The 26,414-nt window shown below is 35.9% G+C and overlaps 1 long non-coding RNA gene across 1 annotated transcript; it reads right to left on the bottom strand.

Moving 5' to 3' along the window:
• Positions 1 to 853: 853 nt before the first annotated feature.
• Positions 854 to 26,414, bottom strand: LOC120506192. Its single transcript, XR_005628443.1, has 6 exons — positions 26,304 to 26,414; positions 20,563 to 20,608; positions 10,685 to 10,797; positions 9,323 to 9,609; positions 3,753 to 3,849; positions 854 to 926 (listed from the first exon to the last, which is right to left on the bottom strand). It is a non-coding gene; the product is annotated as an uncharacterized LOC120506192 (long non-coding RNA).

The following is a 26,414-nucleotide window of genomic DNA, read 5'->3' as shown; positions in this document are numbered from 1 at the left end:
CCTCTAGCTGCAGAACTGGTTTATGTACTTTTGAGACCCGTAGTGTTTGTGTACTGCTGATTTTGGTGTTTATCATGGAATTATAGCATGGCTTGGATTGGAAGGAACCTTAAAGGTCATCTTGTTCCAATCCTGCTCTCATGGGAAGAGCTGCATTCTAGACCAGGCTGCTCAGAGCTTCACCCAACCTGGCCTTGAACACTTCCAAGGGTGGGGCATGCACCAAGTCTCTGTGCAAGCTGTCCCAGTGTCTCACCAACCTCACAGTATTTTTTCCTAATATTCAATTTAACCCTAGTCTTTCAGATTGAACCCACTCCCCTTTTTCCTGTCACCACATGCTCTTGCAAAAAGGCCCTGACCCAGGTGCAGCACTTTGCACGTGGTCTTACCAAACCTCATGAGATTCCCATTGTCCACCTCTCCAGTTTGACCCTTTGGATGGCATCCCACCTTCAGGTGTGTCATTATTGTGATAATATGCTATCTTTATGTGTTCAAAGCTAATTTTTTTTTCCTTTGATTGAATTTATTAACCAAATAGCATGCCATGATACATTAATATGCTACTACAATAACACATCTTTGTAAGTTAAAAACCATCATATAATATTTTGGATGGGACATGGCTTTATTAAAATTAGTTACTCATCGCATTAAGTAGAGACTTCAGTCATCTTAAAAATATCATACTCAAGTCTTTAATATTTGAAGTATAATTTTACAAATAAAAAGAATACAAACTTGTACAGCTGAAAGCACATTTGTTAGGCTGGATGAGGTCTCTGACTCAGTCAACTTTCTGCTGCTGATCCTTGACCAAGGTGTTTTCAGAGTGCCTCTGGGGTCTCAGCTCTATATATCATAGATGGTTGAAGATGTTTTGTTGGTTTTTTTTTCTTTTTAAGCTGCCACTAAATAAGCATCTGTGTGAGAGAAAATAAAATGTTTTAGTGCTATCAATTGATTTTATTATCCCATTCGCAAGACATGAAATTATTTGACAGAACTATAAACCAGGGGGAAGTAAACATTTCTATCATCCTTTAGAACAGTACCACAAGAAAGGACATGGTGCTATTAAAGTGCTGCTAGCTTTCCTGAATGCCAAAGGCCAGCCAAAGTCCTTCTAAAAATGTCACATAAATTCCTTATTCAAAGCAGTGAATTTTATGGAACAGAATGTCCACTGAATTAAAAACAAAATTATAAAAGTATTACAGGTATAACCTGCTAAGAAACAGTAATATCACTGATTCATAGTGATGCCTGGAATTTAATTTTACCCAATTCTAAGGAATTATTAAGAAGAAATTGATCTACAATTTCTACTCCCATGTGACCATACACTCTCCTTACTTACATGGTATCTGATATGAACTATTATTCACTTTTTTGATAACTCAAGTAAAATCTAGGAGAGAAAAGTGCTAGGAAAACAACTTTCTTAAAAGAGATGGTAATCTGAAGCTTTATGTTAAATGAGCATAGAGTCTAATTTCAGCTGAGTTTTGACTTTACTATTCACATTTTAGTTTAGTTTTGGGTTTTTTTCCCAGAATTTGAAGTTTTGTTACTGCGTGGTACTGGATAGAGCAGGATAACAATGAGTGAAAAACATAAAGCAATAAGGCTGATGGCAGTACATGATAGTAATGTAAATTATATTTGCTATTCTGTTATTTTTCATGATATACAAGTATTTTATGTTGGTCATGTTTGACCAGCCTCCTCTGCAATGAGAAGACTGGCTCAGTGGATGAGTGAGACAGCATTGAGTACTGCTTATCTTGACTGCAGCAAAGGTTTTGATGATAGAATACAGACTAGGTAAGTGAGAGTTAGATTAAAATTGGCTGAACTGCCAAGAAAGAGAAAAACTTTGGAGTCCTAGTGGACAGTGAGATCAGCAGACGTAATGAGCCTTTGAGCTGGCAGAGAATTTCCAGCAGGTCGAGGGGGACAAATCTTCTCTTCCACTCAGCTCTACTGATCCATGCCTGGAGTGCTGAGACCAGTCCTGGGCTCCCTGGTGCAAGAGGAATGGGCGCACTGGACAAACACAATTAAGGACTGGAGCTTCTCTCACAGGAGGAGAGGATGAGAGCTGGGACTATTCACACTAAAAAAGAAAAGGCTCATGAGGGAAATCTTGATGCTCTTGTGGGTGAGTGAAAGATGGAGCCAGGCTCTTCCCAGTGATGTCCAATGAATGGACAAAAGGCACCAGGCACAAATAAAAACACAGTTGAAATTCTATTCAAAACTAAGGGAAAAAAATAGTATGAGAGTTCAGCAAAAAAGATTACCCAGGTTGGCTGTAGAATCTCCCTCTGTGGAGATATTTAAACACAACTGGATGCAGTTCTGAGCACCTCTTTATAGCTGACCCTGCTCTGGTCTGGAAATTTGATCTAGACAATCTTCAAATGTGTATTCCAGGCTAAACACTCTATGATTCTGTGCATTTCTAAACATAAATGTAACTCTTTACTTCAGGCTAAAATTACATTAAAAAGCAAGATCTTCAGAAGATCAAAACAATGTCAAACTAATTACTCTCTGATGTAAATATTAAAACATTTGTAGTAACTCAGATGGTCCAAACCTTGGTCTTCTGTTTTACAGAACATGTTCATAATCTAATATTATTTTTACCTTACAGAAAGACTGTAAGTTAATACCAAGGGCTTTGCTGTTCTGGTGAGAATCTTTAATTTTATCCTTTTTATCTGAGACTATGTCTGTGAGAGACTTTTAATTGGGGATAGTGGGAGGATTACCTCAGGAAACACTGGCCCAGAGATGATGTCATGAGTTTTTTGTCAAGACTTTGGTTTCACTTATCAGGAAGAGATCTGGCCTCTTTTGATGGTGTGAATCAGCTGGCTATGAGTGTCATTATAAACAAATTTTATCCATTATTGATTTTGAATAAGACTTTTAAAAGTGGCAAGACTGGCTCTAGACAAATTGGTTTAGATCTGTTTTTCTTTGTGGTCCTGCTTTATTAGAAATTATTATCTTCATTGAACTCACAAACTCTTCTCTGTAGACTGTGATGACTGGGCAATCCTTCTTATTTCCCTCCTCTGCTGGTTTTAACATCTACAGAGAAATAAATAATCTGCTCCCTTTCCCTCCACTACTTCTAATAATTGAGGAACAATAAGGACAGATTATAAATTGGAATAACAATTTATTAAAATCACAATAACCACAGCAATATTATTAACTAAGAACATACAAAAGAGATAGAGTGTTTTACCCACAATAAGATATTTACCTCCAAGAACAAAAACACTTCCTAAAATTAGTGCTGCCCACATGGTCTCCAGACAAAGGCAATATTGAAGGAATTCACTGAAAGAACAGAAAGGGAGTGGTGGTGGCAGAGTACTGATTCCAGCCTCTTATCTCCAGAGTGAGACAGGAAAGGTGGGGAATTTCCAGTTTCTGACACTCAGCTGTTCCTTCCAAAACCATGCCTTGGTGATGATGTGAATGGCTTGGAATAGAAAAGTGATAAAAAACTTGACCCCCTTTTCTCTACAACCAGGACCTATCCAAAAAGATTTTCATCATTGCAGCAAAGCTGATTCAGCCACCAGTCTTAAGTCATGTCCAGACTATAAAGAGTTCCCAAGAAAATCCCCTTCACTGCCAGATGTGCAGAGCTACATCAATGCTGGGAACTCTGAGCTAAGCTAGGCATCTCTAATAATATAGAATTTATTCAACAGAGACTTCACCTGGTGTTTTTCTGAATGCTGCAGACTCTTCCTTGCAAGCTCTCTGAAGATTGGGTAGAGGCAGCTTCGCGCTGGGCTTGCCCCAGGCTACTGAGTCCTGCAGAGAGACAGAAAATAATGTCTCAGCCCTGGGACTGCTTGTCTGGGTGTGTTAACATGCAAACTGCATTCACACAGCTTCCTGTTTGCTTTGCACCATGACCCAGGCTCTCAAAAAGAGCCCAACTACTGAATTCTCATTGTTGCTAATGCCAGTGTAATGGAATTGCTCTTTAGTGCTGGTGTGAAATTTCCCCAGGGCTAACAAATACTTTGTCCATGACTACATGGCAAGTCTTTTAAGCCTATTGGCATAAGCTACTTTTAAAGTTCACACAAATAACCTGAAAGAAGCTACGCAGAAAGAAATGTAAGTCTGAAATGCAGGAGCTGTTTTAGTCTGATCTTACAGCCAGTGGGATGTCCAAAAACCTGCCAAAGGCTGAGAACTAGCAAAGACAAAAGCACATTACTGGGAGGAGGCCCCCAGTGCTGTTATGAAGTTAAACTGTGGCATAAAGAATCCCCAAAGAAAGTCAAGACTCCATGTAGACCTTAACAAGGCAAAGGCACAAACTGAGCCAGATTGTCCTTCAAGGGACTACACTGAGAAGCCTTGGACTGTGCTGTCTCCTTGGCAGAAACTTTAGAGGTGACATATGCCCATGGTCTCTGTCACTATTATAGCACTGCAGTAAATGGGGAATGAGAATAAGCTTACTCATCGTGCATGTCACAGTGTCTGGATTTCAATATTGCCTGTCTCAACAATGCTTGTTATTTAATAGCTGACATCTACCTACAAGTTTTCTATGTACACATTGCATTTACTGGCAGATTTTGCTAAAGTAAAATTCACATTTGTGCATTGCTTTCAGTCCTGTATTTTCTTTCTTTCCTCAGGCCCCCATAGAGTTCCCCATAATGGTGCCCAGGGTTAAAGGTAAATTCCTGTAAATGGTTTTGCATTTCATTTTCCACTTATTGCTACATCTATGTTGCTCCATTTTCTGCAATGGTCTTCCATGTAGCTTGATTCTCTTCAATTCCTTTGTATGATCACTCTTTTCTTTGAAGACAAAACCAACACATCCAAGGCAGTATTGCTCTAGAAAAGTTTCATGGAATATTCTAACTTGTGCAGTTAGAAGTACAGCTTGATTGTTACACTGAATTATTTAGATTTTTATATGCATAAAATTAAACAAATTATACAGAGTTATCTACTTCAAATAATGGTGGTATTTTATTTTGATCTCTGCCATTGAGACTGCATGCTTAGTCTCAGGAAGAGTTCCAAGGATCCTGTAAATAGGCACGGAAGCAGATGAAGCTTTTTAAACAAAGGAATTGTAGTCATGTTCTCTTGTCTTTGACTATGCCTGCATGAATACATATTGTCAGCAGCATTTTACTTTATGTCAAAGCAGGTTTCAGTTATAGCTTTTCTAGATCTAAGAAGCAGCCCGGCTGTTTGATTTCTTGCATCTTCTCCAGCGTTTTCCTTTCTCTTACTCTCAGTTATTTATCGCTTTTCATTGCTAACCGCTAAGTGCCTCCAGAATTATTGTCATGCTTATGTCTTCTGATAGTAATTTCTTATCAAATCTTCATCCCCATAATTCTATAAAATGCCTTCTTTTTCATAACAATATGCTAATTCATGTTCAAAGTATTGTACCCTGCAATCTGTTTTGTAGTTTCTCATAAGCATTTTCCTTTGATTCAATCAATTTATTTTTCATCACCTAGCAACCTCCAAATCCAGCAAACAGAAATGAATCTGCAACAGATATTTTATTAATTTTCAGCTCATTGTCAGAGGCATTTCATACTGTCCCGAGATGAAATTAGAAAGTTAGACTTTGACTTTGAATAATATATTTATCAGGGAAAATTTTATTCCACTGGGGTTATGGCTCATCAAATGAATTTGTTTGCAGTTCAGCAGTCACCTGAGATATTCATTGAAAGTTTAGAACATCTGTGTTTCTCATCAGATTTGGCTGATAGCACATTTGGATTCATTCATAACAACCTGAAGAAAACAATCATGTCTTTATTCTTAATCTGCCTACACATTTAAAAGGAGCTTGAATTAAGAATTTATGTATCATATGGAAGAAGATAAAGAGGAAGATGGTCTTGGAAAACAGAACAAAAAATCATTTATTACTCACCATCAGCCTTCTGTAGGGTCATTTGTGGAATTGTATTTCAAGTTTAAAGGAATATTTGTAAGGTAGAAGCAGAAGGTTATGAAGCTGGTTGCAGAAATATGATCTTTATATGGAATTTGAAAATTCCCAGTGGAATTTTATGTGAGAAAAGAACTCCTTAATCAGGGCCACACTTCCATTTTCATTTTAAAACACTCAATTTTGTAGATTTTGAACACTTTGTTACTTGTACTGTTGTCAGATACTTTGTGTAGGGGCTGTTTTAACGCAGCCATATGGACCTTCTGTAGCAGAATTCCAAAGATGAGAGCATACAATTCCCTGTACTGCATACATTCTGCAAGATCAGACAATTGTGAATAGTGGTCATGAGAATGATACAAGCAGGAATTTCTCCAACATTCTGTAAGAAACAGATCTGGAATTCTACCTCTGGCACAGGTCTGACTGTGCATGAGACTTAAATTGGCAGATTGCAACAGCTGTGGTTGCACAGGTGACCCTGTGGATTTAATTGCCTTTCTCAATTTTCTCTTGAAAAATATGAGTTCATTTTTAGAGCACTGTCAAAGGAAAGGCAGCTCCAGTTTTACCTCCCTATTAGCTTTAGGTAGTTCAAATCTGCATCTCTTGTCTCTCTGCCCACTCCTAGGTTTGATGGGTTACACTGCAAGGGAAATTTCTTTTGTCTGATTTTTAAGAATGTGCAGCTGAGATAGAAAAATGTTTTTAACTGGCTCCCCATCTCAGGAAGGGTGAAGGCTTTTTAACTTTTCTGTCCTTGGACTGAAACAAACAAACAAACAAAACAAATACACCCAAAAAACCAGGAAGATTAAAAAAGGTAGGGGGAGAAATAATGGAGAAATCATCAGAAAATTATTAGTGTATGCCTGCATACTTAATGGTAATTTAAGGTTTTGGGTACTTGTTTTGATTTAAATATTGTTTTCAAGCTCATAGCTCTTCAGTCACCCCATCCATGTGAGCTTTCATAAAAGCAAGATTATGGGTCTGAAATATTCACAGACTTAGGAGATGATGTGGTCAAATGTGCAGCTGCAGCTGAATCAGGAGAAGGGATTTTGTTCCTCAAGTTTCCAATCCTCTCCCCAACCCTCGTTCCTGGTCTGCTGCAGGCTTTCATATGCTGTAGTCCCTCTGCTCTACACAGTCTCAGTTTTGGCAAAAGCCAACCCAAAGGTTAACATTGACAGGATTTATGCCTACCCCGGGTGTTTTGACAGGAGCAGAAAAGGCAGTGGCTCTATTTCAGGCTCTGGCCATCCTGAAATGGTTTCTTCACCTGGAGCACAGGGATGAGTGAGGAGGTGGCCTGGGGACAGAAGAGCAGCACCTGACTCAGCAGCCACCAGGACAGTGTGCCTACCTGCCAGCAATGACCTTTTCTTTCTTTTTTTCAGGTTTCTTAGCTTTAACAGTGCTGGTAACAGCTGTGTCTCAAGCAGACACAGTAGTGATTTCTGCCATGAATCAAAGCAGCTGTTGCTGCTATTGCCAGTTTGTGTGGTCTCTGAGACCTGAATTAAAGACAGCATTTTTAAAAGGTCAGCTTTTCACTGCGGAAAGAATGTGGATCACAAGATGAAAGAGATTGACTTTGTACGTTTGGTGTATGATGTTAATCAATGCTTCATAATTTATTGATTTTTACTTTAAAAAAATCCACTCAGTAATGTGCCTGTCTGCCACTGTTTTATTTTGTATTTGGAGGTTATGGAATTCTAGCACCATCAGAAGTCTTCTTCCTTTTTCACTCATTTGAATGAATTATAGTCACTTACAGCATCTTTATTCCACTCAGGTGATGCATTTTATGAAGGTAACACCTAATTTTAGCATAAACAAGCACCCATCATCATTCATAAAACTGAAAAAAAAAGGTTCTTCAGCTGTTTGTTTTTCATGTTCCCAGCCTGTCATTTAGTGGTGATAGGACTAAACAGAGGCAAGCAAGGAAAGCAAATTTAGCTGTGAAGCCCTGCCAGTGAACTTTCAATTTTTTTCATCAGAATAATATATGTCCTGTCACGCATTTGCAGCTGCACTGTTAATTCAACCTTTTCTGCCTGACTGATTTCATTGCATCATAAAAAAAAAAGAGAAAATGGACAGGTCATATAGGTGAAACAACATTCATAGTTCACATACAGACTGTTATATATAAAGCATAAATTACAATATTGGTAAACAAACTTACAAATTATTTTAACCTTTCCAAATAAGATCACACTGTGGAACTCTTCTGCACATTCAGTAAATCAGAGAGGTCAATATTTGGAAGATGTTAGTCAGCATCTACTATTTTTCAGATTTTCAAAATATTCCTTACTTAAAAGTCATCTAGAGTAGCTCCACAAACAATTTGCTTTTAGAGAAGTTCCTAGTATTTTGCAAACTTTTTTTGCATTATGGGAAATGTGGTCTTTTCAAGCATGAATTCTATAAAATGTGAGGATATTTCAGGACCACAACATTCACTGTTAAGGCATATCATATTTGGTGATACAGAAAGAGAGAAAATAAATGCAACTCTTTTTTTTTTTTCCCCCACAGTGATTAACAAACACTTAACTATATCCTATTTGCCTAAGAAAAGCCATCTGATCTTTGAGTTGGGTGGGTTGCCTCACTGGCCTCTCCTTTGACAATCTGCTAAATGATCTGAAACAAGTAAAATTTTGGGTAAAGTGCATCAGGATTATTTGAGAATAATATTTCTTAAAAAAAAAATCAAATAAAGATTCAAACTCCTAATCACAGAAGACCCAGATAAAGTACTTGGAATACTAGATCAGAGACAATTTCTTAGATCCATGTCCAGAACTATATGTGTCAATGAGTTCACTTCACAATGTGTTTCTTTTCACATTGGCCTCTTAGTCTGTGTTTGCATTATCTTCACTAGGAATATTCCTTTCTCCTCAGTGACATATATTAAACCATTTCAGATGTTCTCCTTGATTTTTCATACTTCTGCTTCATGGTGTCAACCACCTTTCTTACATGGTCATGAAGCAAGAAAAAAAAATCACAAAATGCCCTCCCAATATTGTCTTACTCCTGCACTCTGTTGTTTAATAATGTCTCAACTTGTATTTTTACCTTATGAGTGTTTATTTCCCAGATATCTTTTAGAATTTTTTTTGTTCAAATTGTTTGGGCGAAGAATTTTGAATGAAAAAGGTTTGCTTGAATGACTCAGATTCATGAAAAAAGCTGTTCTTCCTCTCCCCCTGCTGCTGCTGCAAATACAAACACACACACAAAGACAGACACAGAGACACACACATGATATTTTCAGTTTACTCTTTTGTCCACTGTGCTTACCAGAGCTGTAACATGTACACCTGTGACCAGGCTGGAGCTCAAGCAGAAGCAAAATCTCTTCTCCATCCCCTCTGACCTGAGACAATGTCATTGCATGGTGATGACAGAAACAAATTTGTCAGCTTCTGGACAAGGAAGGAATCTTGCTCTTGGCAACTTGTCATCTTTACAGATTCTCTGTTACATTTTGACAATCTTGGCTAAGTCTGGGAGTTCCATGGTATGAAATGCTGCCTAAATTAGTCTGGCAGGTACAACAGATGTGTTCATCAGAAGTTCTTGCTTTCCTGTAGTAAATTAAGACATGGCAGCTTGAGATGTTAAAGAGAAATGTGCCTTTGATGACTAAACCAATTCAAATTTACACAAGATGGATTAAATCTTGGATTCTACCAACAAGTTAAAGAATATAGTTAACAGTTCTGCAAGTCTTTTCTTCAACTACCAACTTGTTCTGAGTTTTTTAAACTTGTTTGATCCTCATGTTGTATACTTTTGCTGGCACTTATATGCTTCATAACACTTGTACCTGAAACTCACAACTGGCTGTTTTATCTGCTGTTCACTATGTTGGAGTGTGCAAAACATCTGCTAAAATCTTGCAAAAATATTCATAAGTGTAAAAATTTCTGACTAATTGTAAAAAATCCCTTTCATCTCAGCTGTAGAATATATGGGGACAACATGCTCTTCAATAATAAATGGGTACTTGCCTCCTCTAAAATTGTTTAAATAATAATAGGTAAACTGAACTTCAATATCTAGGGTGGCAGTCTATTGCTTTTGAATGTTTACCTATATTTTTATGATTATTAATATTTATATGAATATTTAAACCAGAATTTCAATTAAGCATTTTCACAGTTGAGGGAAAAAATAATCCAAATAATGAAGACAAATACTATTATGTGGAAGTCATAATTTTGAGACAAAAGAAAATAATTTCTGGGTTTATAATTGGTCTTTTAAAAGACAACTGGATGACTGTGGCCTAACCCATTTTGCAGCTATGCAGATGATCCTTTCTGATTTCACTTCATGTCACAGAGAACAGTATAACCTTCTTAAATGACACTTTGCTAATCCTCATTCTTTATGAATCTGCACAAAAAAATTGGCAGTGTTTTCACTTCCACTGAGCAAAGATTGAAGATTAGGAAAAAGTGCTGAGAGAATGATTCATGTATTTCTGGGATGTCACTATCTTTAGAACATGCACTTAGTAGGATAAAGTACATTATTAAATAGCTGACATGTGTGTCACATGTCCTTATTTTCTGTTCTGCTTTCATGCCTGATAAATTTCTAAGGCTGGTAAAATATATGGACAACTTGGTAGGTATTGAAATTGTAAAATTTTACCACACAGAATTCTTCATTCCTCATTGCAGAATCCAGGCACGAACTGGGCTTCCAGCTTTTGGAGGTTATAGTTTTGTGTGCAGTTGTGGTACATGAGCTGCACAGTGCATCTGCTGAATCATAAATTATAGTTGAAATTATTCATGAGATTCCTCTTTCTAGTATTACAGTAAAAACAATTTCTAGACAATTGTGGGTTATTTAATTAGGAATTTCTGCTTGCAGTGATTTTTACTGTGAGGGATTTCATGGATAATATTTTCCCTCTGCATACTTTTTTGGTTATTAAAACTGGTTGGTTTTAGGACTTCTAAATTCCATTTCAGCACGAGATTGTCTGGAATTCTGAGAATTTGTTGGGATTTTCAGTTAAAATTAAAAAGCACAGCTGAGTAGTGTGTAGATTTAAGTTACTATTCCATTTCAACTTGGAGAAGAGTCCCTTACTATAGAGAAAAATATCCCACAAAGTGCTGTCAGATCGTAATTTTCCTGGCTTCCTGAACTTTGTCTGGTTCAGCTGCCTTCATAGCACCTCTCATCCCTCTACTGCTTTATGCATGTTTTTCCTGCACAAATGCACTCAGGAATGGTATTCTGGATTTCAAACACTAAATAGAATTTGAAGTTTAAAACACCCAAAGTAGCATGTTTTGGAGGGAGGAAAGCAAGATGCTATAAAGGGAGAGTTGTCTAAATGTCAAGAAAAATGAGCATTTCTATTTGTTGCAGTCAAAAGCAATTTATATTGTTTTTTAAATTCTCAAGAAAACATACAGGTTACTTATTAATTATGGTCAAGGATCTGTGATCTGCTTGCCTGCAAAATATTCATTAAAAAGGGTGCTTTGGGAGTAAAGACTGCTATAATTTATGTAAAAATAAAAAATGCATATCCTTCAGAAATTATATGTGTAGTTACTAGTAACCATGTGATCACCTTTAAAATAGAGTTCATCATAATTCTTTTATTTCCAGATCAATTTAAAAATATTTAAATTACACTTGAATTTAAATTTTTCTCATGTTAGGAAATTGCTTACTTAGATATTTTTACATCAAGTTCATAACCTTCATAAGATTTGCCTTACCAGCTCTCTAAGATAACTAGAACACAGTGTACCACAATCATGAATTGTTGATCAAATCAAAATCTATATAACATTCACCCAGACTAAATCTAAAAATGTTTCTCAATTAATCATATTATTGAGAGGATGTGTTTCTTTTCTTAGATTTTGCTTAAAAACTTACCTCATTAAATAATGAATTACTCATTCTTTTAAGAACAAGACATACCTTCCTCTTTCATTTAGAATATTATAGCAAGGTACATGTAACAACGATCTTCTGTGAGAATGCTCACATAGCATTTGTTTGATATTTATATTCTTTTCTAAGTCTCTGGGTAGATATATGACCTTTTTACAATAATATCTAGCACTATACTAACTTTTTGGCATTTGAGAATTGCCTTCCCTAATGTTTAAACAGAATATTTGTGTTGCAATTTAACTTAAGCACATTTTATTTTCTTCTTATCCTCTCTCAGAAGTCAGAATAATAGGAGCCTGTCTTTTTATGACATCCTTATTACTATTTCCTGAGAATTTATTCTTCCCTGAGTTACCTTTTCTTGACTCTAAGCATGTTCTTTAACAGTTTCCCTTTCCTAACTTTTAATCACTTTCTGCCATTCAAGAGGGTGAACTATCAACTTTTTTTGTTCCCTTTTTGAACTGAGACAGAACAGCTGAGGCTGGGCCCTTAACAGTGTATAATAAAGGGAAGTATAATAATTGCTGATTTTACACATAATGCTCCTAATAATGCAATTCAAATCTCTATTTGCTTTCTTGTTGCCTGTTTCAAAGTATAATCTGTTATCCAAGATATTGGCATTGAGATAGTTATCCTCTATTTTCTACTGTTTCTTCAGAACTCATTATTTGTCTCTATTTAAGTGTCTGTATATATCTTTATTCAACTACATAATTGATGCCAGTCTAATTTTTTCAATTTGTCAAGCTCTTATTATTATTCTTTTCCTGAAATATATTTAATGTTTAATTTCCCAGGCTTTAAATAGCTCATAAATTTGATTAGCTTACTGCGGTCTTTTCAATTCTCTGGTCTAAGCCTTTATTTGAATCCCAAGAATCCCTAACTAGGGTTTTCAAGGCCCAGTTCAAAATTCAATAGCCCAACATGGCTTCAGACACTAATAATGCTCCACTTGGACTGATATTTTTACAGGTTGCACTTTTCTATGAGGCAGCTTAACTAATCCCTGATGTTTATGTGCTTCTAAAGGGTGTTTCAGATAATTACCAAAATCTCCTGTGGTTATAATCTTCTGTCAGATCAGCTAAAGGGAATTAGCTGAGTAGCTGGATATAGTTGGAGGAACAATATTGTCCTAGATCTCTGCTGTGCCTCCTTTGTCTCCATTCCTGCTCAAAGACTTGGAGAAGGACCATTATGGCTGCACTGTGATGGTAAAGTCTGTCCTCTCCAGTTCCCCATTCCCCATTTAAACTTACTGTGGCACTGGGTTGTGGACTTCCTTGCTAGCTGGGATTGAAAGGGCACCAGGAATCCAGGATGTCTCCCCTGTCAGCAGCAGTCACTCTTCCCTATGTCATTCCCCAAAATTGTTTTAGGCATTTTGAGATGCAGACTGAGATTTTGCTCCATACAAGACTTGCTTCAGCTGATCACTCTGGTTCTGCACCCTTTTTTCACAAGGCCCCTGCTTTATACAACAGAATTTTTAGAAAGCGGTGCATCCAGAGAGTGCTGGATCTTTGTTTTCAGCTGGGAATCAAGACCACTTTTTCCATGGAAGATGAAAAGGAGGGAAATCCTCTGCGTCCCCTTTTGGCCTCTATCAGACAGCACAGGAATAAAACCATTGTGTGGGGTTTGGAGGTTAAACTTGGTGTGTGTTTCCAGTGCTTACTTAGCATATCTCTGTAATCCTCCTGACAGTGAGAATATCTCCAAGCAACCTTGATTCCCAGAGTGTCCATTCCTTACAGCTACAGCTGCCAGGAGGGGAGCAGAGCTATTTCTGCTCTGCTTTCTGCCAAAGCTTTGCTGACAGTGGAAAGAGCTGCAGATATTATAGCAAGGGGTAACAATACCAGTGGGTTTACTCTGTGAGCAGCAGTGTAAGGGCTTTCTTTAGTGTCCAAATCCAGATAAGACCATAATGTCTTATTGGACCAGGTAGAGATAATTTATGTTGGTGCTCTCTTAGTTTTGGCAGGGATTTTGAAGCACTTTGGCATTTTCTTCAGCACAGTTTTCCCCTCCACCCTCTATTCACACTGGCAGGGGAGACTTTACAGACTTCCTCTTGATAAAGCCTCCAGTCTTCCCCTCTTTATGCTGTTTTATTAATACTTATTAATAAAGTCTCTTACTAAAGTTACACAAGTTGATTTTTAAGCAAAGCACTCTCTGCTTTGTTCTCTACTCCTTTCCCCAACAAATTATTTATTTTAATTTCTTTAAAGTTTTTTTTCTTGATAAGACTACATTAAATACATTAGGATGACTCTATCCTGCAATATGAAACAGAAAAAAAAGTAGCAGATATTGTCTTAGCTGCTATTTTTTTTTTTTTTTTTGTATTTCTGAATCTCCAGCCTGCCAATATAGGACTAATTTATGAGGCAGAAGACAAGTTAAAAACGTGCTGTGGAACTGAAGTGCATTTGGAGAAAGGAGAGAAACTCAGCTTAGTTACAACACACTTTGTTCAGGTATATTGGTTGTTAAACTGAAGTGACAACTTGTTGGGCTAGCATGAGAGAAAGAGAAGGAGAAAGAGAAGGAGAAAGAGAAGGCTAGGCTAGCTGCAAGCGTTATTCTAAATTTCTGCCTCATTGAAGTAAAATAACAACAAAAATATCAGAAAAATTAAAAATGGTGTATGTATGTGTTTGTATGGTATTTTAATTTTGCTTGTTTGTTGATTTTTTTGTTAGTCATCAGACTTTCTACCAAGAAAATTTAAACTTATTGGGCAAAATTATTTTTATATTAAACAGACAAATCAAAAAGTCTATGAAAAATTCCAAATTGCTGCAAAGAAGTAAAGAAATTTTGCCAGAATGTTTGGCAAGTAAATAATAGAAAGATTTGAGCATAATACAGTGGAAAATGTTACACATGAAATCTGGCTTGGACATTTCTGCAGTATTATTGTGATGGCTCCCAAAGTTTGACAACACTATTAAGGAAAGATAGAAAAATCAATAAAGGCATTGTAAACCACTCTTTTGATCTCACAGTAGCACAAAGATGAATTTTGATTTGCTGTATTCCTACAGTTCTTCTTGGCTATTTCCATATTAGTGCCATACTTCTTTCAGATTTTTGGAAGCTTACTAAGATATTTGCTATACTGCAACTTAGAAAAGCAACAATTTGAGCAGTAGCTAGTTAAAGACTAAACTTATACTTCATTTCAGTGGGATTTTAGGGACCCATCTCAGTAGAAAAACTCAAACTAAACTGTTTTAAAATATATTCTTTTTCCCTGTTAACTTAATCATCCCCTCTAACCACAACTTAGATTTTGCTCTTTCCCCAGTAAGAAGGTGTATCAATAACTACTTTGTATTGGTTACAAATATTATTCTTTGATATAATAGCTAGAAGTGTTGCCAAAATACTGGCATCACTGGAACATTTTGAAAATTATATAACTCCCAGATAGTAGGGAGTATCCTTACTTGTATTTCTGTGGGTGTGCATAAAAAGACCATCAATATTATTTCAGATTTTGAACTCAAATAACTGGGAAAAGGAATATCTTTGCAGACCTGCTTTCTGCTAACAGGTTTGGAAGATTAGTATTTTCCTTGACTCAAGTAAGTTTTCTGTTCATTTTATTGGAAGGAGTGACCTGGTTTTTCCATCAATAATGTAAGAAGTTCTTACATAAGTAAAGAACTAAGTAAGAATTTTCTGTCATTTTTGCGCATGCCATAAGTCAAATTGAGTGAGAGTATTCATCAGTTAAATGTTAGTAGGATAATTAAGAAACATTCCTACTTACATCTCTAATTGGTTATGGACCAACTCAGATCTTTCTGTAAAAATAGCAGTAAAATATGGGGGCTTTTATATATCTATATATATATAGATACAGATATAGATATATTTGGGGGCTTTTATATAAGCTGCTATCTAGTTAGCAGCTTAAGCAGAATGCTTTCTCGCTCTATTTAATTTTTCTCTAATATTTTTTTCCAGCTTTTTAGGTACTACAATGAAGTATTCTTACTGGAAATTTTCATGAGAGGAAAAAACCTTCACCCTTCTAGTATTTGCAACAAGCAAATGTATAAAATGAATATAACCTAGTTGGAGCAATCTTATCAGCAGAAGCCATTTATGTCCACCATATTTTGTGGTAGCATCATTTTTTTTTAGGTGACATAGGAACAGTGAGAATGAAATTAATGACATTCATTCTTTTAATGTGCTAAATTGGTTTGCGCCCATTGGGATGATTATTATGCAGATGAATCCAGGAAAGAAAGACACCATCAGAACATGATTTGGCCTTTATGGCCCTGAGTGGCTTCGCCTGGAACTTCCACCCACACTTAGTGCCCCAGGGCTCCAGCTAAGCCTAGGTTTGAGATTTGTTCCTTTCCTCAGCTGTGTTACTGGAGTGTTAGTTCTTGTTTTTCTCTCTAGCTGCAGGCTCTGAGTAGTTTCTCACCTGAATAGAGTCTAAATATCTGCTTTAGCCTTGTCTCCAGACTAGTAAATTTATTTTTTTTTGTCATTTTTTTTCTCTGGCCTAATAGCCTTTTGTTCTTAGCTAGACCTTGGCCACAGCTCCTTTTGAAGAGCCTGGGGCTGCCAGCAGCACTTGCTGCTGGTGTTGATCCCAGCTCACCTGGCTCAGGTATTGGGGTCTTCACTCTGTTAGGAGGGCCTTGCCATAGCTGGAGGCATCTTCCACTCAGGAAAAGTCTGTCCTTGCCTCTCCCCCAGAGACAGCAATTATCTGACTGGTGTTCCAGGAAAAAATGATGTTATTTTCATTCAGAAAAAGAGTTTTTGAGAGTAGGAGCTTGGCAAATGAACTCATTGAATAGGCCTGGGCACCAGTAAACCTTCTGGGCTCCTTAATTCAAGAGGAATAGTTGGCTTTTCATGCTTATATGGATACAAGTCAGAAAACCATTTTAGCATTTAACTAACAAATTGCATGTTATAAAACTATGTTTACAACTTAAAAGAGAGGCATTTAAATTTTTTCAGTTACCATTGGGTTTGTCTTCATCATGCAGCCTGGGTCAGCGTAATAAAGTAAATTCTGTGAGTGGAATCTGATGCAAAGTGTTTGTTTAATTAAAAACAATATGCTTTTAAGATTTGTGACCAGCAGATTTAACTTGTGGGTTCAGATTTGTAGTTTGTAACAGGAATTTTACATGAGCACAAGAAAATTGAATTCTCTCTCTGTATAGGATGCACCTCAGTGGGAGGCTCTTTTCTGCATTTGTCTGGGGCAGATTTTGTCTATAAAACTATTCCAAGACATTTCCCAGCAACTATACTGGCACACTCTTTGACTGTGTTGTAGTTCATCACTCTACAGAGCATAAGAAACAGAACAACAGCAGGAATTTAGAAGCACTGAATCCTTGGTGACTGATTTTACTTGTGTTTTGTTCCTGTTCAGTGGCTGGTGGACTTGCACTGGAGATACAACATCAGTAATAAATTTGCAGTCTTGTAAAAACAGTTTCAATGACAAAATTTGCTTGTTTGAGTTTGACTAATTGAGAAATCTGTCATCCCTATTGAACCATATCCCATAGCCCTCTAATCTACCCAGTCAAGTCTGAAACAGACTATTTAAGAATTATTGAACAGAACAAAACTGGAAAAAGGATAAGAGATTAATAAGGTCACAAAAAAAACCTATTTATTTTGAGACACAAATTTACAAAATCTTGCCTGTAGATTCAACTTTGGCCCAGTGAATAATGTTATTGAATTCCACTAATTGTCTTAAGACATGGAGAGCTAAGCATGTAATGTGCCCCTGCAGGATCAGGATTTACTTCAGGCTACAATTCTACATTTCAAAATAGTATATGAACTCTCTTTTAAAAACTTGCAGTAATATTAAATTGTTGAGTTTCAAGAGAAGGTTATCAAACCCTCATTTCTCCCCTTGGTCTTGATATTAAGGGACCCCAACATTACACTTCAGTCTGAAAAAAATATATATATTTTTAAAGTGGAGGTGATCCATGAGACCTGGTCTGAGACCTCCAAAGAAAATAACAATTTTAGATAACTTGAATTTTGTTCATAGAAATTTTCATCTCAGCTGAACTTTCATAGTTCGTATCTACAAAGCAGTCACTTGCAGGTTTGACAAAGAAAGAAAAATAAATAATGATTGTAAGAACTTGAGACACAGAAATTAAATTATTTTACTGAAAGAAGGCAGTAAGCAAAGGGCAGAACTGTATGAGGAATGAGGTTAGTTTCTCAGTACAACAGATTGCACTTCAATTTGAATTAAGAATAGTTTGTGTCTTCAGTTAGTACTTTCTTATTTGATTCATGAATCTTGCTGAGAATTTTATTGTTTTAGAAATGTATATATTTTTATTTACTGGGTCTCTAATATCAGTTATTTCATATTTATATGTGTATTAGACAAGAAATAGCCCTAAAAATGTGATAGAGGTCAACAGGCATGCCCCACTAAAACTTCCTGATAACAGTAGGATATTTCAGTAAATTTATATTTTTTTAATAACCTGGTTTGGGTAACAATAGAATAAATTAATTATTCCCTTCTTCTAAGAGCTTTAAGTGCACTCGTGTATCCTGATAAAATGTGTTTCTTCCATGAAGAGTTGTTTTCTCTCTGACAACATGATTCCACTAATTTCAAATTAGTTCCTCTGTTTTCAGAATGTAAATTATACCAAATTGTAGTATATATTTCTAAATTATATTCCATTTCAGAATGGAATTATACTTAAGATTTTGGGAGGGATACGTCATTGAAAAACAAATCTGTTTAATATCCTTTTGCCATTGTTCATTAAATATGATGCTTTTATTAAACATTTAACCATTAATAAAGTGTATTGAAACAGCAATATAAAACAAAAAAATCTGCAGTAATACACTTCAGATCATGTGGTCTTTAATCAGAAATATCATATTTATTATTGTTTCCAACTGTGTTGAAAACATTGTAATTTAATGGTTAGAACTTGTTCAAAGCTGGCCTAAGCATATCCTGAAACAGAAAATGAGAAGCCTAAATTACCTTCTGTGATGTATTTCTGCTGGAAATAACAAAGATGTTTTTGTCTGCCTTGGAGGCACTTAAATGTATGAGAACCTGAATCAAAATATTCTTAGTACACACTAGCATTGTCTAAAATAAATCATATTACCAGTTGTATGTCTAGGGAAACTGTGGTTTTAAACAGCTAAAGAGGAAAATGAATTATCTTACTTCAAATGTTGAGGTGCAGTATAACAAAACTTTGTTGCTCAAGAGCTCTTCCTACTAACCTTACATATGATTAAAGCTGACAGTTGATTCTTTTTTTTTCTTCAAATCCTATTAAATCTTTTTTGTCCCTGAAAGAGCAAATTTTCCAGGAAGCTTAGAAAAGAGGCTATTTTTCCATTGCTCTTCTATTATTTGGAAATTTAGAAAGTCCATTTTAAATAAAACTCAAAAGGAAGCCTTTCTCTTACAAAATGTTACGACTTAAACAGAAACTATGACTCTGTTCCTCACCATCCATCTCCTTTATTAAACAGTTTGGCCTCCTACAAAAATTACATATAAAAAATTATGAAAATTACATCTCTATCACTTTAGAAAGTTTCCCTGAAAAGTGAGATTATTTATCATTTTCCTTTTAAAATGCCCTTTTCCTGCCAAAGTGCCAAAGGAACATGCAGTGCAGCTCAAATATGTTCTCACTATTTATGGTTTGCCTTATGAGGCATTTTGGAGGACTTCTGTCACCAGAGAAAGCCAAAGGGAGGGAAAGTCCAGCAACACAGTGGAGTTCCTCTAATGTACAGCAGAAATACTGGGGGGAGAATGTCACTAAGGAGTCACAGGAACATAGAGCTTACCAAAACGTCTCTTGCCATAGCCTGCTACTTCTATAGAGGCTTGGCAATGTCCTTTCTTGATGGACTGATGGAAAAAATATATTTTACAGAGATCTGGACTTATTGGACAAGCAATTCAATAGATATGATTACATTTCAGTAAGGCGCACGAGTGCCATTTTCAGTAGTTTGATATTTTTCCCATTCCTATTGCCTTAACATCTTAAACACAGATTGTTTTGATGCCTTAAATTTTAGCGCTCATATTTTTCAGAATCTGTGCTGCATCAGTATATAACTCTGAACTTATACAAAGTGTTAGCAAGTTCTTTTCACAGTTAATTTGACAAAAAAATCCTTTTCCAGCCTGTGAAACAAGGACACCATTACAACTTCAGGCCTCAAAAAGTATAATCAAAAACAAACTAGGGGGAGTAAAACCAGGAGGATGGGACTTCATCACCTGAAGCTGTAATTGAACAATTAATCTCAATATACAAATGGACCAAAACATATAAAAATGTGAAAAATTCATGACCCATTTTCCATCTTGGGTGTAGCCTCTACCAGGCTCCTGTACTGCTCAAGGTGTATCCTTTGAATGCCTTTTTAATAAATACCTACTTTATTTCTTTTACACTGTCTAGCCTCTGTTCTAGGTAGCTCCTCTAGGCATCAGTTTTGTCTGGTCAAGTGTGGTCACTGTGTGTCAGTGACACCTGATCTGGAAATCTTACCTGACAATTTGTAGCAGAATCTGTATTCTGTTCCAGGGCCAGCACTCTGTAGATCGGTACAAAAGAAGAAAATGAGCATGAGCTTTCTTTATCGAGGCTAATGGAAATATAAAATGGAAGCATCTTTGGACTAGAACTGAAAGAAAAGCACAAAAGCAAATGTATTTAAAGAGTAATATGCTGCAATTACTAAATTACAACTTGAAGGATTAAGTCAAAAGATTTTACTATACTTGCTTAGGGTTTCTCACTGGGTTAACTATCACATTTTAAAAAAAAAAAGCTGTCTCTTTAAGATATTAAGCCATCTCTTAAAGATAGAGGCTATATTTTCTGATGTTTTATCTCCATTTTCTGTTCTTTTCCAGCTATCACTGGTGGGCTGGCTAGTTGATGATTACAGATCCATTACTCATTGTTGATCATATTTTCCTGTGAAACCACTCTTTACCAGACTACTGTCACTTCAGCTGAAGGTTTTATCTGCATTTGCTTTTCCAAAGAAGACAACAAAAAGCATGGCTGAGATTAATCTTAGATGTTTATGAACCTTCCTGGTCTTAGTGTGTACCAAAATATTAGAAAAAATTCTCAAGAGAGGATAAGAAGTATTAAAGAAGGACAAATGAAGAACAAAGGCACAAGCAATCATAAAGCAATATGTATTTGTCAGGCTTTCCTGCTAAGTTACTCTAAATAAATGTCCCATGTTACATCTCAGAGGACGCCGTTATATTTTGTACTTTATCACTACTCCCAATTGTATCTTGAATGAAACAGTTTTTTTTGCAGGTTCTTGGGGATCAGCAGTTAATGACTAATCTCCATCTCTCCATTCCCCAACCACCCCCCTGCCTTTTTTTTTTTTTTTTTTTGTGAAACCAAAAGCATAATAAAGCCTTGTGCTCAGCAGAAATAGACATGAATGAAAACACCCTGTTATTGTAATGTCAAGCACCCAGGAGGAAGGTCAAGACTGATGATAGGAGGAACTCTGACATGAGAGAGGATTATTCTGCCTCTTCACAAACACTTTGATACCAGAGAATGACCATAAGTAAAATGCAAATTCATAGCTGTGGATATTAATGTGGATTCAAATTTCTACTGACACAAGCAATAAAATGGAATTTTGAATATACACTGCATTTATTTTCATGCTCAGGTTAGATTTTTGTGACCAAGTTGCCAAGTTAACTATTGAAATTAATGATTGGAATAGTCTCAAGTGATAAATATGCTAGAGAAAATGTGGTCTTCTTTAGGGACTCTCTGCAATCAGAGAGACAGACAGTAATTTGTCCAATTATGCTCCTTACTCCAATACTGGCTATTGGTATACCTGAGTCAGGGGCAAGGAATTTTGGTTCTCCATGTGCTTCCTGGCTGAAAGTGCCTGCAGCAGGGATACCTGTGCTTCACTTGATGCCAGCCTCACCATGAGGCCTTAGGGACCCAATAATAATAATTTTCTACCTGATGGAGAACCCCATGAAAAAACAACACGGCACAGAGGAATAGAGGCAGCAGGATTAAATATACTACCCAGGAGATCTTGTAAGAAAAATGAGGAAATCACATGTAAATCCTATGTGATAACACAGGAGTCATCATAATGGTTCATTGGAAAGTCATTTGCCTTCATCTTTCTTCTACCTCTTTATGTCTTCTCCTGGGAGGCCACACCAGGACGACACCACACTTTTCAAATTTAGACTGTATTTAATGTAAGTTAAATTATGGCTTATATGTCATCTTTATCTGGCTGCCCATAAGATTATTATTGTAAAACAAAATTCTCCCAGCGTTTCATACAGCACATCCTGTCCTTGATTGATTTACTGGCATCAGTACCAGCTGCTGAACTCTGTCTAGATCACTACTGTCAGAGGCTGGGTCTACACAAAGACTCTGAAAGCTGTCATGGGCAACTTTTAATTTTACAATAATAGGAGAAAAATCTTTACAAATCTGAATGAGACTGTTTTCTTCTCCTCTCTTCTTCCTTATTTTGTACAAAGAGGTCTTAACACTTCACAAGAACTCATGTGGAGGTAATGGTAATAGAAATAAATAAGGGTCAGTCTGGTCATCAGAGCTGAAAGAACATGCAAGAATTCTAACTGGTTGACATGTACAACATATCAAAATAGAGACAAATTGAGGTGGTCTTTATCATACATCATTTGCATGGCTGCTTTTTTTCCACATTGAGAAAAGATAGAAGATAGAAAATACTAACAGTTCTTCCCATTATAAAAATCACAGACAGCCCTCTGGTGATGTAAGTCTCTAAAATAGTTATAATTATTGATAATTAAAATAATTTTCTATTAATTTGCCTCTCAATTTCTAACAGTCAGGAATTGATTACTTCCTAAAAAATAAAAAGTCATAACTGCTTTATTTTTTCCTTTTTGTGTGCCATTCTGAAATATTTAGAAAGTATAAATTAAAACAAAATATCATCATAAATATTAAAGTAATTTCAAAGATCAACAACATCATGTCACCAACCTGAGTGGAAAAAAATATTTCTTTAGTAAAAACTTCCACCAGATATCTGGTAATATCCTAATCTTAATCTTTACACATCTCTGGCTGTCCAAGATTAATTTCCATTTGTATTTGCTTTTGTGTTTGAATTGTGGTGCTTAATTTGATTAAATTTTAGCCCTTTCTTACGTTTGTAAAAATGTATTAAGAATAAATACAAATAATAATGTGGTGTCATTACAGTATTTCTATAAACATAAGTTTTCGAAGTGAGTTTTAACTTCACTAACTTTAGATGAATAAATCAAACTATAAAAGCATTGCTTTTTAGTAATACCTCAACCCATGAAAAATATCTTGTAAGGTAAGATAAGTCTCAGGGATAGTCAGCTTAATAAGATGTCATTTACTAAGTGGAGTAATAAAGGTGAGGTGACATACCAAAGAAACTACACTGTTGATGTTAACAACTTATTTGGGAATGTTCTGAAATCAGAATATCTGTCACTTCCAGGATGCTGTGGTCCAGGATGGATGGAGCTCTGAACAACCTGTTCTAGTGGATGATCCCTGTCAGTAGCAGGGTTCATGGAACTCTATGGTCTTTAAGGTCACTTCCAACACAAACCATTCTATGATTCAATGCCTCAATGATACTGATTCTTTTTTATTTTGTTATCATGTCAAGCCTCAGTCCTTGGCTTAGTAATACCTCAACCCACGAAAAATGTCTTGTAAGGTGAGATAATTCTCAGGGATAGTCAGCTTAATAAGATGTCATTTACTAAGTGGAGTAATAAAGGTGAGGTGACATACCAAAGAAACTACACTGTTGATGTTAACAACTTATTTGGGAATGTTCTGAAATCAGAATATCTGTCACTTCCAGGATGCTGTGGTCCAGGATGGATGGAGCTCTGAGCAACCTGTTCTAGTGGATGGTCCCTGGCCATGGCAGGGTTTTGGAACTCTTCCAACACAAACCATTCTATGATTCAATGCCTCAATGATACTGATTTTTTTTTATTTTGTTATCATGTCAAGCCTCGGTCCCTGGAAATTTGAAGCTTATAAATGATGTGTTAAATTTCAAACACTGCCTAAATTTAAACCAAAATGCTGGTAAACAATCTCCAAGACAAATGCAAGCCCCATTAATTAAATTTTTGATTGAATTCCACAGAATGGATTTTGATACATTTCTGAAGGTTGTCAATGATGAAAAAATTGAGGAGGCACTGCTTAAAGCTGCCACAGCAGATACCACCTGTGGCAACTTGTGTTTTAATTGACAAAGGTTTAGTATTTACTGAAGAACACTGAGACATACTACTGTCCTCTGATACCAGAGAAGTTCTCCAGGAAACATGTTTTGCTCTGATTTTGAATGCCTGTGTCAAAATACAAACATCCAAATGCAAATGACATTGCAATTGCTGGATTTCAATGATGTTTCTGTCAGGAAAAGCAGGGTAAGAATGTGTATCCATATATTTATTCATTACTTTTTCTCAGAATATTCTCCAACATCAAGCAACACTTGGTCAAGAACTTCCTGAGCAAGAAGTGGTGTTTTTTTAAGAACTATGTAAAGGTGGTTTTTCAAATGTATATAAGAATATGAAGACACATAAAATGTAAAGTGAGAGAGATTTAAAGATATTTAAAGCTTGCACCATTTCTAGTTTTATAAATGCTTTGAAGTTACAGCGGTGTGCATCTAAATCTGAGACAACATCTTTAATTGTCTAACTAATGACAGAGAAGCGTGGGACAATTACAAAAATAGAACTCTAATTTAGGCAGAGTCACAGCCTCTTTGCCAGCTTCTCTATCAAAGGTAGTTTTTCCCCCTTTTTCAGTGAAACAGAAGCAATCATCAGCCCAAGAGATTCTACTGAAGCAGGTGCCTGCACATTTATACCACCTGCCCCCATAATTTCTCTGAAGTGTGTACCACCTGTAAAGTTCTTTCAAAATGTGTTCAGTTTTTATATTGTTATTTGCCCTAATGAGATATAAAGCATTTTCCAAATTACCCTACTGTTTGGTTTGGGATTTTTCCCACAGAAACACAGCTGGCTTTGGAGATGTTAAACATTCTTTTGGCAGCAAGTAACAGGAGTTGGACAAGTAAGAACTGTGTCCAGTCTACAATAAGAAAAGAAGAATAAGCACTAAGATGTAAATTTAGTCAAGGTATTTGGACTAAGGTACTACTAATAAGAAAAATGCTCTGAATTTTTGGAGGACCAAGCAAATAGTAGCACTTACTTACAGATACCTTCCAGCTGTGCTTCTGCAGAAAAGACTAACTGTCTTTCTTGCCAACCAGTTTTTAGTACAGAGGAAGAAATTAAAGTCATCCTTAGGTCATCTTTGCTGGCTTAAGTAAAATTCAAAGAGATAAAGTTTGACTTGTTTTCAATTAAAAAAAATAAACCAAAATATACTTTAAAATTAATTATTCAACTTAGAATTTATAAAGGAAAATTTTTATATATGAGAAAAACATATTTATTATTCGAATTTTTCTTGACGTCAGGTGAGACTGTTTGAAAACTGTTGGTTACAGTAAAAAAATGCAGAATCTAGACTACACTGATAGACTATTTAATTGAAAATATACTAGGAGAGAAAAAAATGTGATTCTATAGACTTTAAACTGGTCAATGAATACTTTTAGGGCTTTTATCTAAAGTAAAAATGTGTGAAGTTCAATAGCTGAATCTGAAATTCCTGTAAGGACTCAGAATAAAAAAAATATTCTAAAGTCACGATAGTTTCTTAATCCTTCAACTACATATGTTATTATGTTATATATAATTTTATATACAGAATATATTATACATAAATATATATAATATCACCAACACTATATATTCTGATTAAACTGTTTTAATGTATTTAATCAAAACGGGTTTTTGTGATACTTTTTTCTTACATTGCTGTCTTTTGAAGACAAATTAGTACAGAATAATTTAAAAATCAGCATTTTTGGCAGAATAGAAAGGTGCACATTTGTTGTGTCCTGTTGCATACATTTCTGTCGGCAGACTGTGGCTTGATGGAGAATCTAAACAATGAAGATGGGATTTTTTTAAAACAGACTTTGGTTTCCACCACTTCCCACTGAATTTTGACTGCATTCTGGGTACTTGCTCTGCATCTACCATATCAGTTTCCTGCTCATGCCACACTTCTGCTGTACCAGGTACCAGAAGCACTACAGAGTTTTTGCCTACCACTGGCTTTCCATGATGAAAACTCCAGGAGAAAAAAGCATGGATCAGTTTGTACATAACAGATCCATTTGCAGTTGTCTGGTTACTCCACATTTTTCTTGTTCCTGAAAG

The sequence above is a fragment of the Passer montanus genome, unplaced genomic scaffold (assembly GCF_014805655.1).
Source record: "Passer montanus isolate IOZ18808 unplaced genomic scaffold, ASM1480565v1 scaffold102, whole genome shotgun sequence".
Taxonomy (NCBI): Eukaryota; Metazoa; Chordata; class Aves; order Passeriformes; family Passeridae; genus Passer; species Passer montanus.
The sequence above is the reverse complement of the archived record's forward strand: the minus strand, read 5'-3'. Positions and strand labels throughout refer to the sequence as shown.